The sequence below is a fragment of the Dicentrarchus labrax genome, unplaced genomic scaffold, assembly GCF_905237075.1.
Source record: "Dicentrarchus labrax unplaced genomic scaffold, dlabrax2021, whole genome shotgun sequence".
Taxonomy (NCBI): Eukaryota; Metazoa; Chordata; class Actinopteri; family Moronidae; genus Dicentrarchus; species Dicentrarchus labrax.
This window is the reverse complement of record NW_026136719.1, coordinates 25794711-25809811: the sequence shown is the minus strand read 5'-3', so window position 1 is coordinate 25809811 and position 15101 is coordinate 25794711. Positions and strand designations below refer to the sequence as shown.

At 42.8% G+C, this 15101-nt stretch overlaps 1 long non-coding RNA gene across 1 annotated transcript in view; it reads left to right on the top strand.

Annotated features, from left to right (window-relative positions):
- Positions 1-2570: 2570 nt before the first annotated feature.
- Positions 2571-15101, top strand: part of LOC127352141 (uncharacterized) — an 82817-nt gene continuing 70286 nt past the window's right edge. The window contains exon 1 of the long non-coding RNA XR_007881046.1: positions 2571-2672. This is a non-coding gene — a long non-coding RNA (uncharacterized LOC127352141). The remainder of the gene's footprint in view (positions 2673-15101) is intronic.

Below are 15101 nucleotides of genomic sequence, written 5' to 3'. Positions count from 1 at the left end.
AAACTTCTTTACTCAATGTAATTCAATGAAATATTGATCAATCACTAAAAGCAATCACAAAACAATCAAAAACAATCTTCTCTTCATATTATAAAAATAAAATAAAAATCACATTGTGACTGTAGAGATACAATGTCATGTCTTTATTCAAATTTAGACATATATTGAAGGGTCTATATTTCACCAGTACAAACTAGAATCCGAGACATCTAATGTTGTACACTGAGCCAAGGCGCTGCAGTAACAAGAGACTGCCTTGATCATAGTCACCATGATAGGAGTTATTAATTCTGAAATTGGACTTAACCCAACAGTTTTGAAACCATACGCTTGCCTATCTAACCTTAAGGCCGACACTGACCCATGTAGCCTTTTGCCATGGAGACTCGGGCATAATAATAGTATCTGACTTCCCTGACTCCTCAGACAGCCTGGTATGGGTGGGTGCATTCATGCATGCAGACAGCTAAACAGATTTTAATTGCTTCTCCGAATAGCTTTGGTAGTGATATCTAAGTATGTGGCAATGGTCCTCAAGCACACTCAAACAGGCTTGCCTAAGAGATCACTCTCTGTACACACCAATCGCATGCATACACTCATAACACAATGACACATTAAGTCAAACACACAGAAAGGTTAGAGATAAATGTAGTGGAAGCAAGGTCTCTGTAGTATCAGGAGCCACAGAGGAGCGGATGCAGGCATTTGAAATATGACTCTGTGACTTTTTAAGTGAACATTATCTTGTTTCCCTAACCCCAAATCCAAAACTCAGCCCTCTTGAATGACAAGAGCTGGTGTTGGCACGTCTCCGAGCTCTTGCTCCTACATCTTCTTTTTCACTCTGTAAAGATATGATCAAGTCCCCTGCTTGCTTCACAGAAATATCAGAAATATCAGGGACATGAAATCCTTGTTAAGCAGCTCACTGTCACAGGCTGGGTCCTTGATTGGCAAGCTTGACAGTGCACACGCTACTCGCAGTCTTTCACACATTTAGCAAGGCCCATATGCTGAAATGAGACAAGCCACAGCACCATGTGACTGCGCCTATGGAGTGGCTGTATCACGCTCAAATCTCCATTTAATCGCCAATCTCAAGTTACCCCACACTTAATAAACAGCAGATTAGTGCATTCTTTGCTATGCCCGACACACATTTCCGCTTCAGAAAGTCCCACGGGGGCAGGCCTCGTAGCTGGCATAACCAGTCATGTTAAACGGTCGGGGCAAGGCACGTCATCTGCTCCGCATCTAGCCCTCGGCTCCAAAGATTTGCTAGGTCAATCTGCAGTCATTGTTGGGGAGGAAACTCAGTCGCCTCAGCCCTCATGCCAACATGACCCCCTCCTCATTGGAAAAATGATCTCCATAACCTTTTGTCTGGAGTTCAGAGCCACATTTGGCAATATGTGCATTGTTCTCATACATAGTAAAATGACAGTGAGAGAGAGAGAGGAGGAGGAGAGAGTACAAGCGGCAGAGCGTAAATGCATGCTGCATGGTTGAAATTAGTGTGCGGTGTGAATGACAATAGGAAGAGATGTCATATTGAAAGGTTACTTGGGTTACTCCGCCGAGTCTGTCTGTCACCTCAATGCCTTCAGGGATCTCTAATCACTTTACCCTATAATTACCTCCCCACAAAAGGCCCCGTTAAAGTTCCTGTAAAATAAACCTGATGCTATTGTGAAGAAGAGAGGCCCTTGCTTTTAATTAGGGCCATCCATCTTAACCTTGTCTACCTGAGGTGAAGTGAAGGTAGCCCAGGTCAAGCTCCCAAAACGCTCCTCCCTATTGTCTTCTCCTGCCACTGACTAGAGCACAATGTGGGTGCTAGCCTGCTCGCCACGACAGTCCTTTTGTTGCCTTCTCGCTGGCTCCTGGTAGGATTTGCTGCTGAATGGGTTTTTTTTACAGTGACACAATACTTGCAATTCACAATGGGAACCTAACACTGCACGCATCACTGTTGTATGTGAAACATATGCAGTGACTATAAAAAATTAAGTGTAAGCTCATATCATTTAACAGCTGTTGGTGTGACGTAACAGTCTTGCTCTTCAATGGACAACTTGAGGCTTGTGGGAACAATGTTTTTTTAGTGGGTGTTGCTGAAAGTAGTATCCGGGATCACATTTTTTTTTACACCTAATCCCTTGCTTTGCTGCTTGATACACCTCTCTGCATACGCCCTGTGTGTGTGTGTGTGTTTGTCTGCATTTAGTATTTGTGTGGCAGTGTGTCTCACAGCGTGTTATCACCCATGTGTGTTTAGTCAAGCACCAAACAGGGCGATGCTGTGTTTAGAATCTGCGTCTCTTCTCCAAAAGCTCCTAGGTGAGGAGTAGGGCCTGATGATCAAAAGTAGTGTTTGTTTTTTCTTCCCGACCCCGAGAGGGAGAAACGCCATGTCCCTGCAGAGCGTAGACGGGCAAACTGCCTCGCACTGATCAGCTCTCCTGAGAGGAATGCTTTCCCCTGTGTGTGTGTGTGTGTGTGTGTGTGTGTATATATGTATTGTGAGTGTTTGTTATGTGTGCCACTGTTTCATTGTTTCCCTTTCCCTCCTTATCCTCTCATTCTTCCCCCTTCTTCACTCTTTTCAGGTGCCACTGGCTGCTACCTCGAGCTGTCACTGATGTGTGCTGTCACCCTTGCTGCTGGAGGTAGGAATGAAACACACACACACACACACACACACACACACACACACACACACATGCACACAGAGGACCGAAAATCACAGGCCTTTGCATGGTATCTGTATATACTCTCTTCCTCCTCATCATCCTTTCTCCTCCTCACTACCTTCTCAGCCCAGTGTATCCGACCCACAGTGCACTGCGTGCGCTTTCATCTGTGCTGAGGTGGCGTGGTCGTATATTATTCATGGGTCGTGCGATCTGAGGCGCGTGTCATATGGCAGAAGTAATAAGATGGAGTACTGGTGAGGAGATGATGAACACAACACTGGAGAGAGAGCGACACAAGCCTCCCTCTCCCGTTGCCTTACGCGGGTCTCTCCGCTTCCTATACACATGTTGGTGCACAGCAAAGCTTTGATTTATACTGGAATGGATGGCCCAGAGTGGGACAGCACAACAGGTGTTGTTTTGAAACAACAGACACGATTCTAGTAAGTAATATATTTTAGATTTGTTGGAGACAGACAGGACTTATAATGTGCTGTATCCGATATGTATAACATTCATTTGTCTTTCATTTGATCTTTTTTGTGACTCTGGGAGGAGGCAGCAACTTCCTTAACTCTATCTTGCACCTTGGCACTGCAAACAGTCAAGCAGCCATCTTGCTATTCCTATATTCTGCCCCCTCTAGTAGTAACGGTACAGTCCCTGAATCACTGGTAACATTAGCAAATGACAGCAGAAAAGATATCATTCCCTTTGGTTGAGTAGAGGTATGTATTTATGGTGGATTGGGTCGAAAAATTAGTAACTGTTCCATTACATGCAGGAGCAAGACTTTTGACCTCCCGCAATGCCCCTCAGCTTTGCATAGGAAGCAGGGGGGCTTTTTGAGGGTGGAGGGCAGGGCAGAGAGCAGACCAGCTGACCAGTTTCGCCGTATCAGAGACTGAGCCCCGGTGTGCAATGTCTGGAGGCGACATGTGGTTAACCACCTGGCCCCGCTGTTTGACCCACTGGAGTGAGAGAGAGAGAGGGGGAGAGGGAGCAAGGACAGCCTGTACAGCCATTTGCTCATCAATGGAGGGCATCACCGCCACTTAACACGGCTTATTGATCTGCACAGCCTGCAGGGCCTCTGTTGTGTGTCCATTTCCTATTGATTATTTCAAGTCTATTCTTTTCGACCGCTTTCTCTCCCTTCTAACCACTGCTCTCCTCTGTCTGCTCCACCAGGGAATTTTTTAAACAGTCATTTGAAATTATAATCTGTTTGAGTAAATGTCATAATCGCCCCTAAGGCCTGGTGCAGATTGGCTCGAGAGCAGAGGTCTCTGAGGTCAATGACACTGGTCAATACTGATCCATTTGTGTTATGGCCAGTGCAGTGGTCACTCCAACCAAAATGGCTGACCTCAGTTCTCTCTGCTCTGCATTTCAGCTTTTTATGGGCCCCATGCTTTCTTTGTAATTATACTGTACTCACTGAAGATGCAACACTAACTAATATCAGTGACATGTAATTCAATTGTTATTGTTTCAGCAAAGAAGGTCTGAATATGGAGTGTGTTTGTGTGTGAGTGAATGAAGAGTGACGCACTAGCCGACTGCTCATCAATGCTTCATAGGTTAGATCATTAGATCTAAAGTGACAGCGCTACACAAGGATGGGGAGTGGGGGTTGCTTAGATAAAGATTGGCATATTGCTATTGATTCACCATCCCTGGGGCTTCTTCTGTTACCATGGTTATAGCCAGTGGGGGCGGGGTAGGGGTATGAAACTGACACAGGCAGAATGATGTAACCATTATGATTTTGATTTTAAAATCTTATGATCAGGTTTGAATAATCCCCTAATTCCCCTCAACCTTATTGCTTGGTATAAGCCTGATAACACATCATTTGTCTGCAATTTATGGCATTGAATTGCAGAGAATAAGAATTAGTGTGCTTCTGATGTGCATGTCACTGCAGATAACCATCTGTGATCCTATAACCATTACTCTAACCCATAACAACGTCTGTGCTTTGGCTATATAAGTCAGGGTTTTCATTGTGAGTGGATAGGGGTCTGAAAAATTCCTGTTGCAGCTCATGTTGGACTGCCAAACTCCTCAGCTGTCCTTCTAAACCAGGCTGAAATAAGAGCAGGCCTCAAAAGCTCTTTGATCTTTTACTGCCAGGGTCAGGGCTGAAATGACGCGTAAATGAGGGAGGAATGAGTTTTCATTTTGTCAACCTGTTCTGTTATTGTAAAGCTAAGGGGCCTTTGGTGTGACATGACAGGAGATTGTTTTAAGTGCCCACACCAGTGGAACGGCTGAACATGTTTGAGTGTCACAGCCAAAAAGCTGTTCACCTACATTACATGCAGATATTTACTGTGTCTAGTGAACAGCTGTGGGAGCTTACCTAGACAGAATGAGTGTGTGTGTGTGTGTGTGTGTGTGTGTGTGTGTGTGTGTGTGTGTCAGCTGATGCAAGAGAGTCTACATTCTCATTTGCTGATGTGCAGATGTGCAAGTATGCAGTGTAGGGGGGTTATGTGTGAATGTGTATGCTTCCACAAGTCAGTTGTGTACGTATGAGTTCTTCCATTGTGCGTGCATTTCGTCTGCTCCCTGAACACACCTGCTAGCTGCCTGCTGGAGATGAAGAGGAGCCTCCATCAGTATGATATGAGAGCAAAGCAGCGGTAGTAAATACCTGGCTAAAAGGGAGCAGCCTCTGTAGCTGTTTACGGCGCTCAGATTTCCAGAGGAGTGGAACCGGTGCTGGAGGTGCATAAAGGTAACAAAACATGATCATTATGGGATGCATTTGTACTAAATCGCTGTACAGAACATCTCCTTCCGAATGCCGACATCACCCACGCATTGTTCTGACTACAGAGAGAAACCCCCGGAGCTGACAAAGGCAAAGGAGGAAGTGGAGGGGAGGAAAATCGGGTGCCATATCCATCGCTCAAGTCTCGCTTGTGTTCAGTAGTTCAATATTACACCCACTCCACCCATTTTTGATTTGAACCTGACAGTTGTTTCTGAAGCGCTGTACTCCATATCACAGGGAGGAAATGAGAGCGCTGAATTCCACAAGATGTGAAAGGTGAAAAATGGAGAAAAACACCCTCCCACTCCAGAAAAAAAAAAAAAAAAGGAACACACCCAAACACAGAGTGAAAACAAATACATAAATAAATAAATCAACAATAGGATCTGCAGCTGAGAAGGGAAACATTGCAAAAAATTGCAGTGGGGAGATTTTAAATTGCGGTTGTATCAATAATTTAGCTACCTGAGACACTGTGTTTTTGTTCACCATAAGGTTTGATGCGACTGAGAGAAGAGTTAAGATTAGGGAGACTTTTTTATTATTGATGCCGCGGTGCACAGCTCACATCTGGTGTTACACTGCCAACCCCCAAACAGTGCACAGCAATCCCCTTTGCAAAATGACTGCAACACTGTCAATTGTCTACACAGTTGAATTGTTAGTGGCAGAAGCTGTCAAGTCCACGTTACAGAGCCTTGTGAAATTCCAACAGTTTTTCCTCAGAGTAAATACAGACAGTTTATAAGTAAACTCCTGCAGCTATTAAAGGGGAATGTGTCTTTACTGCTAATTAAATTGCTACTGTCAATGTTAAGTTCCTTTAGCTGGTACAAGTCAGCTAGAATGGGAACAATCTAAATTCTAAAGGATATAAGCCAAGGTTTAATGTGTTTGACTTTGGGCTTTGGGCACATTTTTAACAAAAGGCTGGCTGGATAGATGGAGACAAAAAACACTTATAGCTTTATTGTAACCTCAACTAGACCTTGTAGCACACCCCATGATTCAGAGTCTTGTTATGCCTACCTAATGCCATGTCAGTACCAATGCTCACGGTTAGCATCACTCCTCCCTACCTTCATCAGTAACTCGGCCAAGCACAAATGACCCTTGCCAGTGCACTGGGGGCTGGCGTGAACTTAATCACTTGAGCAAATTGAAACCACTCGCTCTGCAGTATTTTTACAGGGGTATAGCATATGACCTCAGTCTATACTGACTGACCTCTGCTTTTGAAAGGACTCAAGGCCTAAAAACACACTAATGTTTTTTTTTGCTTCCATATTAGGTCAAAATTCCTAGTTTAACCCACTTGCTGTGTGATTTATAACACTGTTGTAATCCTCTCAAGGTTTGACATTTAGAGGACATGGTAAAAGTTGTGTCTTCAGTGTGAATGTGTTTTTATCATCGTGGAGATCCACCACCTTTTGAAGGCCTTCCTGAGCCTGTAGTAAAGTTTCTGACCCTGATTACTGGTTCCCAGCTCTGGCTCCTGTCAGCCAGGGGAGAAGGGTCAACAGCCCTCAGCAAAAAAGAACATTAGTCAAAACCACAACTGATCTGACACATTGCTGGAATGATTGATTCTTGGTGTCCGTGGGAAGAAAATTTAGAAAAGAGGAATATACTATCTATTTTTTTTGTCTGAATTTTTTGACACGAGTCATCTGCAGCTATAAGTGGTTAAAGACATGTGGTGGTCAAAAACAAACAAAGCTAAGCCAGGCAAATAAGTAACAGGCTAGCTGTTAGCACATGTTTACCTGTTTCTGTTCTTTTGTTCTTTATCCCAGAGCTCAGAGCTGGCATGTCAGGAGTATGGAAGGACTTACACAGGTTCACCATGATCTGCTTTCACTCAGTCTTTGTCATGTCACAATGTTGCTGCACAAAAGACATACATGTTCGCACAACATGTTTGCAGTGGCTACTCCACAAGCGTTGGAATTCCAGGGCATACAGGGGCTCCCTTATAAAATCCCCAATGAAATCCCCAATGCTCTTTCCCGCCCCCTTCTTAATCGTAAACAGGCTAGCACATAGTACAGCCACTGCACCCTTAATACCTCCTCAAATAATAAGTATTTAGTCTTGATTTACAGAGGCAGTAAAACTCTTCAAAGTGCAGTCTAATCTTTCATTAGGGATCCCGAAGACGGTGTCAGCCATATCTGTTCTTCATTATCTTTAATCACTCAGTGTTTTACCTGTTCATTTTATTGTAACAGAGATCATAAAAACACCCTTGTTAAAAAAACACCCTCCTGACTTTTAGATTATCTTGTTAACACAGCCTTACAAACTGGGCACCATTTAGCTTTTTTTGGAGTGTGCACAAAAGGGTAAATCACTTCCACCTATCTACGTATATTATGAAAAAAGTAGGTCTGTACAACTCAGGGATATTAAGAGGAAAGAGTAAGAGACTGATGATAAGTGAAGTATAACTTTTTAACACAGCACATTAATTGACATATCACTCAGAGTCCCTTTGTATGAGTTTTTCAATAGCCTCCTCACTGAACCATGGTATTGATATCCCAACGTAAGCCCACTCCCTGTGGTCTCAACAGGAACTGGGTTGGGTGTATTCAGGGTCCGGCCCATGACACTGACCACAGCCTGTCACTGTGACATGGGGGTTGGGGATCTCAGCCGAGGTATTTGACCTACGTGACCTATGACCCTTAGATGATTGAAGTGGCGGCTTTCCCTGCTCTGGTGCTCCAGCCTAGAGACAAGGTGACGAGTCCTTTAGGAGCTCTCTGGTTGCAAGATTTTGGAGAGGGTAGAGGCACAGGCAGCATAGGCGCCGGTCTTTGATGGGAGCGTTGTTGCAATATGTCTGCTATAAGTTTGGGCCTGAAGACATGTTGGCCAGTCATGAGAGAAGCTGGGCTGTGACCTTGAGTGGTCTCAACCTGTGTCAATGTGGCTGGTTTGCTCTAAGGCAATTTCTTACTCATGTAACCTGGATGACTCACTTAGTCAGTTCTTGGATAACACATGATGCACTTTGTTACTTTGGGGAGCTTTATAAACACACATTGAAGTGTGTGTAGAGGCCTTAGTGGTTAGTGATATAATGGTAAGCTGTGTACATTTTAGTTTTTTGCTTTGCTTCTCAGTAGCAAGATGACGCAATAGATGTTTCTTTTCTAAAGTACTTGTCTCCTTAGATTCTTGCCATAATATTATTTACAACCACATCACATCGCTCTAAGCATGGATACATCCAGGTGTTATGTTTCACTTCAACTAATCTAATAATCTCTCTTAGTTTTCACCTTGTCCATGCCTCAAGGTCAAACAACTTTTCTCTCCTTAGTGGTCTCAAATGTTGCTATGCTGCTCCCAGGGTCATCCCTACTAATCCCCAGTTACTCCAGTCGTTGTGGATTTCTCCCATGGGCAGGTGAAATCAGATCCCAAACCCCGAAGCTGGGCCAAGATGTCCACAGAGATAAGCATCCTGAGCCCACTCCCAGTCAGGGGTCTTAGGCAAGAATTCAGAGATACATCATCACAAATCCATTAAGACCAGCCCACTACTTTAACCAAAAAGCCCAGCTGCAGCCAGTAGACCTTTTAGCCCCAGTCTGAAGTCCTAGGACCTTGGTTAGAGCCCCAACCTTAAACCCCAGCCATGGTCTCTTCTGGACTGTACTCCTTCATGTCAAATGAAATTCAATGTGACATGACAATTAAACATTGACGTATTATTTTTCAATCACCCTACCATGTGTGGGTTAGATCAAATAAATGCATGTGTGATATCAATATTACTCGAGGTAGTCCTGATCCCGGAAAATCAGGGTTAAGTGTCTGTTAAAACTGATGATGATGATGATAATGATGATAATGATGATGGCACCAGCAAGACACCAGCTGATGATGCACAAATAGTATGTGTTATAATGGTGTAGGTTTTTAAGCAAAATCTCAGAAACACACAATAGAGAAGGACTTAACAAGGTCAAATCATGTAATCTTACCAAGTAGATGCACATTTTGAAGGATACATAAACTCATACATGCTGTCTTGTAGTGCAGTATTTTATTAATATAAGCTTTTAGAAATATCAATTTATGAAGCAGGTTGGAACCAATGTTCAGCGGTATTATAAACAACAGCCTCTCCACTATCAGGCACTTGTCTAACCATCCTGCATGACCTTACTGTGTATTCAGTTACTTGACGAGTTTGGGTTTACGGTGCTGCCTTTGTACTCGCATGGTGCCTGCGGCCAAGCCAACCACATGACGCCTGTATGGGAGGCAGGCGGTGGCCGTTAGCCACAGGGCGGTTGGGTTGACAATCTATAGTGAATGGTGGCAGACTACACTATTGTTTGTGGTGCAGTGTTGTTTGTGCAGCTCTTAAAGACAGCGCTCGTGTATACCAACCATAAGTGGGAGATTTGTCTCCTCGTCTCTCCACATCTATCCCGCATATAGCCACTGTACTGCCTTTCTTGCACCAACAGCATTGTGTTTTTAACTGCTACAGTCGCTCGGCATGTATTTGGCTAGGCTTTGTGTCTACTGAGCGTCAAGGCCGATATACCCTTCAATTAACACAGCTTTTGTGGGAATCTTTGAAACCATGATTGTGATACAAATAAAACAAGCCAAAGCACTTTTAAATACTTCACGTTAGGGTTTTATGGTGGCTGATGGGAACATTTTATTCTGGGGAGCTTTGTTTTATAATTTCTTCAGTCCATGCCTTATGCAGAGCCTCAATGCAATACTTAGTTTATTTGTTATGTTTTTATTTAGCAAGATTCTTTCTATTGGTGCAATCAGCAGCACTGCTTAAACATTATTTCTTACTTAACAGGTGCAAAAGCATTTTTTCCCTTCTTCCTTGTGTGTTCCATACAAAATTTCTTCATAAAACTCCTTAAATCCTGATACTTTCACCCAAAGAAACAATTGCTGTTATAGGAGGTTTGACGTAGGAAACAAAAAAATCTAAAATGCTACTACTACTATTTCTACTACGACTAATAATAATACTAATAATAATAATATCACCCTTAAAGACCCCTCATATGTTAGGTATATCAATTGATAAACTAGAAATTTACTGTATTTTCTCAAAACAAAAAAACACTGAAAAAAAACTCATATGTACACTGTGAGCACACTGTAACTTGAAAAAAAGCTCACTTAATTATTCACAAGTTGGTCTGCAGGTTCTTTTATTCTCCACTACAAGGGCATGTAAATTTGTGATTCTCAGGACAGAGCAAAGACTAGCCTGAACGCAAGTACAGCCCCCATTTGTTATCAAACATATGATTCAGTGTATAGTGTATGCTATCTATTTATACTGCAGCTTTAATTATCCAGTACTTCCTGCCTTTGAAGTGCGATCAATCAGTTCCTACCTGATGCCAGGAGAGGCCTGCACATGTGCACCAGGGGCATGAATCCGCCTATTCCACTTCCACCTTCCCCCTTTCAGCCTTGTTGTTCTTATTGTTCCTTTCAGCCTTGTAACACAGAACAGTATGGATAGCAAGAGTGGAGGCTTAGCATCCTAAACCCCTTCTTTAATGCCAACCAGATTGACAGGGCACTATACGTGAACCAGAGTGTACTAATGTTGTCCATCTTTCTGTTGAATAGGATTGTTCAAACAAAATTACTACTTTAAAGTTACAATTCAGAAAACGTTTCTTATTTTTGTGTGCCAAGTAAGCTCACAGTCATATTTTTTTTGATTGTTATATGTATGTTTGACAAAAATGTCAAAACAAGAAGTTAGTTTGGTTACTTACTTGTGAGCATGTCTATGATTGATAACTTGCTATGTTAATCTAAAACAGGGGAGGCCAAATTTTTTCCCTTAGAGGGCCAAAACGGAAACCTAATGGTGGGGCCACAGGCCAAAAGCTAACACCACAGTGTCCCTCTGGTTGCCTCGCTGAGATTAGGAAAAATAATCAATAGTCAGAATCATACATATTTAAAGACAGTTCTTCAGAAAAAAAGAGCAATTTATTCTATAATTGTTAAAATGATCATTTACATTTTTGCTGCTAGAAACATCTGGCGGGCCAAATTGATCCTAATGGCGGCCCAACTTTGGCTTGTGGGCTCCACTTTTGACAGACCTGATATAAAAGAACAAAGCCCAAAACAAAACAGAGGAGACACAGAGATGGGTGAGCATTGTCAGCACCTCGCCATGTTGTAAGAGCAACTAAACAAGCTTTTTTCTGTGTACTAGCATACTTAAGGACATTCAGACATCTCAAGCTCTAAGTCTAGTTTCCTGCCACAGCATGTTTTCATTTACCAAACGAGGAGCGGAGCCAATGGGAAAATCAATAGCACAGATAAGCAGCCCCTCTGCCCTCGATGTGTGATGGTGAACCCATATGGACACAGCAGGGTGCTGTGGTGAAACAGTAGAGAAAAAGATCCAGTCTGAAACAAATGTTTCTGCTCTTCTCCACAGACAAAGGCTGTTTAGTAAATACCTTAAGGTTGCTGTAATTGTGGTATGAGAATTGTATGGTATAACTTACATAAAAAGAGAGAAAGGCAGAGAGAGGAAAGAAGAGTGCATGCTAGATAGCAGCTGTGAGTAAGTGAATGAGTAAGTGTGCAGGTTTGTAGCTTAAGGTCAGAGGTCCCATGAAAAAGCTGAAAAAAGGTGTATCAAAGAAACCAAGGATGGAGAATGTATACATGTACAGTCTGATCCATCATAGTCCATGCTTAGAGGTTTCTGTGCAATATGTTCTCTATTACATAGCCCAGGTGATTTCTGTCTGTCTCCCCTCAGAACATGATCTCCTCCAGGCCACGGCCCCCGTCTCGTTAAAGCGGCACGGACCCGGCGTGGATTGAGTTTAAAAGTAATAAAGAAGCGGACCTGCTGGCTAGGTGAAAAACCCGCTATCGGATTCCTAAGAGCAACTTTCTTTTCATGTGCAGACTGCATTCAACGAAGCGTTTAATTCAACAAATCCATGGTTGTGATCCACCAGAAACGGAGCTGGGGTTAGTTCAATTTGTACCAAACGATCTCCACATGATCAAAGCGCGGCAAGCTCTCCCCAACATACTGCTTAAATTAGACTAACACCAAAGTCTTTGGCTCTTGGACAGTATTTGGAATGTCTTACCAGCAGAGAAATTCTTTCGCACATATGGTTTCAATAGACCCAAGATGCCAGCTTCACATCTTTAATGGGCTGACAGGGAACTTTGGTGCTAACTCTCTGACTCCCAAAAGTTCTTGGGCTGTCACCCGCAATTTTTTTTTTTTTTTTACTGTTCCTTCCCCTCCTATTACCAGGCGCTGAAGAGGAGCGATTGTGCAGTGGAGAGAAGGAGTTGTTCTCTCCCTCTCACTGCTGCAAACGTCATCCCATGCTGCGAGACTGTCACTTCTCGGAGTGTGTGTCAACCACAGTAAGTCAGGCAGCCCCGCGGTCTGCTAGGAGCAACTAACCAAAGTTACTGAGTTACCCAGACCAGACCCTGTCCTTCTCCACCTCTTTCACTTTTTGCAGATGGAGCCCCACATTGTACTGTACTGAGCCAAGTTTTTGTCACACAGACAGTCTGGGTTTGTGTGTGTACTCATTATGTGAGTGCACATGTACTTCTTTGTAGATAACTGGTGTGCATGTTAGCCAGACTGGGCAGAAACCGTTACTTCTCCCTTTACTCTTGTCTACATCTGCAGGGCATGTGGAGCACAGAAAACACACAAACACACCAGCAGGAGAAAACGGGTGCGGTTCTCGTGTGCCTGCTGGATATCGAGCAACCCCTCGGCATGTTGTAAAAGCCTCTCTAATATCGGTGTTACAACCAGACAGGCTGTGCATAGCGGGATCCAGTTTTTTTGTCACCAAAGTTGGAGATATCACGCCCTGCACATGATTGTGACTTGTTTGGATGAGCGGATGTCACAGGCATTATAGATATAAACGGAATATCACACAGTCCCAGAGACTTCAGACTTCACAGCTGAGTTGACTTAGGACTCTCAGGAGAGTTCAAAATATGACATTTTCACTCTGCGTCTGCACTTTTGCTACAGCAGGCATAAAGAAAATCAGAAAAGTAGAACCGGCGGGGGGTTGGTAGGTGGGTAGTGGGTTGGGGGCGTCTCTCCAGGAGCACATTCAGACTTCTCAGCTCTATTTCTGTTCTAGTGCAATTAGTCTGTTCCCAGAAGACAAGGCTAGGGATTCAATACATGAATACACGCTTGTTGGCATGTCACTCCATGAGCTCTATAGTATAGTGGGATTTCCAAGTGTGTATGTGTGTATTGTTTTTTATTCAAGCACTTGGATTATGTGTTGCATTAACTCATTTTTATTTTGTCATATATCAACACATTTCCAAGCAGAATTTGTGGGTTTGTGGATGTGAAGGGTGAAGTGGCTAACGCCAATATATTGTGAATATGTGGTGTAAAAAATATCTTAAGATTTGCCTATATACTAAATCAAAATTCCTACAGCACACTACATACAGCACGCTGTGAATGTATATTGTGTTGATCAGCTGCGCTGTAGTCTTTATTTGCAGGAGTTTTTTGTATTTATAATTTGGCGTAACAGGTTGTAAAGAGAAAATGCATCATCGCAAATAAGTTTTCTGCACTGCATATTTTTTCCAACCTGACTTTGTCTTTATTGTGTTACTGGTGTTTTTTATAAAGAAGCATATAAACAAATTATAGACATTATATTTGTTAAGAAAGATATTTTTTCCCATCCACGTTACTTGCTTTAGATGTTGCTGATGCAGAATTTTCTTTGTTTTCCACTGCTGCGTTTAATGTGCAGCAAGTCAGACTGTACAAGGGCATCAACCTAATACTTAAAATATAAAATACAACATCTAATCATGACCACATCTTTATATGCATCTCTCTCAGTTTGTAAATCCTTGTTGCCAACTTCAAATGATGTGGACGCTGGCTAAAAGTATTTGTTCACCGCAGTAATTTATGCATAAAGTGGCTTTTGTCAGGCAGCAACAAAGCAACTTTGATAAATGCCCCTTAATTTATTGTCACGTATGTAAAATCAAAGTGAAACATTTACAGGCTGTGCACTGAGCCAGACCAGAGGGGGGGCCTCTTGGGTGAAAGTGAACCCCCACCGTTGTCTTTGGAAACTTTGGCTCCCACCTCCTCTCCTGCCCTCGGGTTAATCAGAGGCATAAAGGTTACGATGTACGTCTAGTGACTAACGACAATATGATGTGCACGGAAACAACATGACAGTTTGCAGCCATTAAACTGGGAGCAAGACATGGTCCATTTTTTAGAGGAGAACAGGTCAGATTCAACACAAGATAAGACTTATTTTTGTACTTGAAAAAATACTTGAAAAAGATATGCTTAATTTTATGTTCCATTTCCTGAGCATACACAGGACCAAAATAGCATTCAGTGAGCTTTGAACTATGTGTTAAAATCCTAAGTGTTGAATGGCAAAGTTTATTTTAGACAAGTTGTTAGACAAGTTACTTTTAGACAGGTTACGTCTGTGTTGTCACAGGCACAATCCAATTTCACCCCCCCAACAAGTGTTGAGCCTGGATGACTTGCTCATAAGGAACTT